This window comes from Helianthus annuus, chromosome 12 (genome assembly GCF_002127325.2).
Source record: "Helianthus annuus cultivar XRQ/B chromosome 12, HanXRQr2.0-SUNRISE, whole genome shotgun sequence".
NCBI lineage: Eukaryota > Viridiplantae > Streptophyta > Magnoliopsida > Asterales > Asteraceae > Helianthus > Helianthus annuus.
Window position 1 is genome coordinate 3,926,752 of NC_035444.2, and position 3,490 is coordinate 3,930,241.

Consider the following 3,490-nt stretch of genomic DNA (forward strand, 5'->3'; position numbering starts at 1 on the left):
CGGTGGTGGTGGCCGGCAGTGGTGGTGGCCGGTGAGTGGTGGTGGTGGCTAGTGAGTGGTAGTGGTGGTGGTGGTGGCCGGTGAGTGATGGTGGTGAGTAGTGGTGGTGGTGGTGAGTGGTGGCCAGCGATTCAGGGCATCTTCATCTTCTGCGGTCTTCGCCGTCTCCTCCGCCACAAACCCGCCATCCGGATCGAAAATAATCAAGAACTGAACCAAAAATGTACTCAACCCGACCCGAACCCAAGTACCTAGGTATTTAGATCGCTAACAATTTTTCATATAAAATAGGGTCGGGTCGGGTCGGTTCTCGGTTATTTTCATGGTGAAACCCGACGTGGACCTATGGACCGGAACCGACCCTATATTTAGGGTAGTGAATTGGTTTTGTATTTTATGTTTGATCGGTTCTCGGGTCGAGTCGGGTAATGATAGGGTCAGGTTTTTTTTCTTTTGCTCACTTCTAATTTCACTTTCATGTTAAATTTCGGTCCTTATGTCACTAATCCTAAGCGATCATCGAAACAATTTTACCTCCAAACTTTTCCTAAAATTTACTTTGAAATTTTCATTTTCCCTCTCAACAAAATTTCTCACTAGAAAAATAAAAGTTTCCCTCTCACCCTCGTCTCTCTGATTCCCTGTGGTTTCCAAGTTCCATTTCAACCATTCTTCAAAAATCATAATCTACTAGTGGTTCGATTGTGTTTTTGCAGTTTTCATCACGAATCTAGTTCATACTCTTGAGGCACGATGTGTACAACAATATTGGGTTTCTTATCTTATAACAACGCCCCTAGCCCTAGGTGGTCGTTTGGTGTTTCTAGTCAAAAATTATCATCGATCGTGTTTGTTTGATTAATTGATTAGGTGAACGTTCTCATTAAATTAATTATAGTTACTGAATTTAGGGTTATGTGTGAAAGAGAGAATGTGGAATGAACTTAAATAAACTTTTCTGATAGTTTATATTTCGATGAAAATGAAGAGTTGTTAGTTTGAAATTTTGGTTTTTGATCACTGGTGAAGTGGATTTTTGTTTATTGATTTGATTCATTTTTCAGTGTTACTAAGTTGGATTGTTGAAGTTTAGTTATTGATTACTTATATTTAAGAACTGAACTGTTTCCTACTCGGAATTTGAGTACACTGGTAGATAGATTGCAAGTTTCTTGAATTCGTTATTGAATTTTGTTCGATCTATCGATGGAGGGGATGGGATTTATAAATTTTATTATTTTTCAGTATCTTGTTTATATTATAAAAAAAGTTATATCTTTTGTTTAAGTTTACATACTGACTGCAAAATGACATTTGCAGAGGTATTGAATATGCCGTATCCAACAATGATATCCCGGGCAGAGCAACTTGTTAACCTTGAATATGTCAGCAAGGAGGTGGGTTGATGAGAGAGATTAGGAAGAGTTGCAGAGGGAGTGGTGTGGTGGAACCTGTTTAGAGGGAGAATTGAGGGTTTCGGTGGTGGTTAGGTGGAGTTGGGTGGTGACATGGTGGTTGTAGGTGGTGGTGTTAGGAGGAAGAAGAGGTTGAGGGGTGGTGGTGTTAGGAGGAAGAAATCGATTTGAGGTATGTGACTGAATAAGTCATGTATATATCACGTACTGGTTAATATTTTGGGATTGGAGTTTGATATCCCAGTTTTTATGTTCACAGTTCGAAAAATCAATTTGATATCACTGTTTAAATTGATTTGTTGTTTTTATTGTTGGGTGATTGCACATAAAGAAGTCTGGTGGGACGACGCATGATTATAGACGGCAGAACGGTTTGAACTCTCACCGATTTCTACTTGAGGTAACTCACTGATTCTTGTTGTTTATTTCTTTAAGTTTAATTTTTTTTTAAGTTTATGTAATGTTTTTTAATATTAATGAAAATATTTTGTTACTTTATTTGGTAAATGTTAAATAAAAGTTGAAGATTAAAAAAAAAATAAAAAAACATAAAAGTGGTGGAGGACTATGACTAGGACCATCCTCCCATGCCCTCTAGTTTTGGAGGATGATCCATCCTTGGGAGGGCTATGACGTGTCGCCTACGTGGTGGATCATCCTCCAAGGATGGACCATCACCATACCTTGTAGTCTTACAACTGTTTTAAACTAACAAACAGGTCAAAGTATGTATGTTTACAACTTAATTAATAAACGGGACTGGTTCTGTTTCCTGTTCTTCTCTGCTGAGTTAGCTTCCTGTTGTCTTCTATCATATTTATTTAATTATTTTTTTCTCCTGCTGGTACCCCAATTTAGTACATCTTTTGGAAAGTATCAAGTTACTGTACGCTTCTTAAGTTATTTGTGATGGGTCCTTGGTCAGTTTAACTAACTTATTTGATGAAATATATATGAAAGTATGTTAGTCATTTTGAATACATGGGTTTACTAAACTGTTGTACTTAAGGTGACCAAATCCCGAAAAGTATGTTAGTCATTTTGAAATATCAGATACATCGGTAGTAGGGGTGTAAACGAGCCGAGCTAGTGTAAAACTTTATTAATTTTTTTTGTAAAATGGTTTTTTGCACTATTATGACTAGAGTTTAATAGATATTTGTTTAAAACTAAAATCTAGGTTGGAGATGAAGTTTTCCTCAAAAGCATTCTAAACTCTACCGAGATTGTAGCAAGAGGAAGAGTCCAAAGTTTGGACCCAAATGATCTAGTTGGTGGTACAGAGATTGGACCAGAATGGTGTGAGGTAAACGTTCAAGTACCAATAAAAAAAGATGAAAACTTAGTAAGACCATATGGTTTATTTTCTACAATTCAAGATTTTATTGGTGCATCCATCGCATGGCCCTATCCATTCATCTCGGTATGTATTTGTTAAACTTGTGATACAAATAATTTTAATATCATGGAACTTAATGCTTATATATGGATGGTTTATTTATAGGTAGTCCATGAGGATTGAGTACGCATGATGACTCAAGATTTTATACTTCTTATTTCTTTAATTGCTTTTAATTTCTTTGTTAAATGCTAAGACTTTATGTTAGATAATGTTATCACTTATTTATGGTTGATGTTTTTGTTATGAACATGCTTATTTGAAATATTGTGAAGTTTTATTTCTTTCAATAGTTGATGTTATACAATAACTATTAGGATGTTATATGTTGATGGTCTGTTTATAAAATTGGTTTTATAATCTTATTTGGGATATTAGAACCATTTTCTTGATATTAAAGTAGCTATAACGTTACATCATAAGGGTCCTATAAATTAATTTTTAAGGATGCTTATATGTGTATCCAAAGATTAAAAGTAGGTAATCACATATTAGAACATTGTAAATTTGTCCTAATATGTTCTTTTTAGGACGCTATTTAAGTTGTCTATAGACATATTATGCGACTATAAAATTGGTTTCATAATTTTATTTGGTATATTAGGACCCTTTTCGTGGTACTAAATTAGCTATAATGTTACATCATAAGGGTCCTATCAATTAATTTCTAAGGACG

The 3,490-nt window shown here is 35.2% G+C and overlaps 1 long non-coding RNA gene across 2 annotated transcripts; it reads left to right on the forward strand.

The window, feature by feature from the left end:
- The first annotated feature begins 536 nt into the window (after positions 1–536).
- On the forward strand, positions 537–3,140 carry LOC110896298. 2 transcript variants are annotated; one of them, XR_002567816.2, is made up of 5 exons: positions 537–870; positions 1,321–1,587; positions 1,747–1,815; positions 2,596–2,838; positions 2,920–3,140. It is a non-coding gene; the product is annotated as an uncharacterized LOC110896298 (long non-coding RNA). The 2 variants fall into 2 exon arrangements; XR_002567817.2 differs by having other exon boundaries at positions 1,750–1,815.
- Positions 3,141–3,490: the final 350 nt, after the last annotated feature.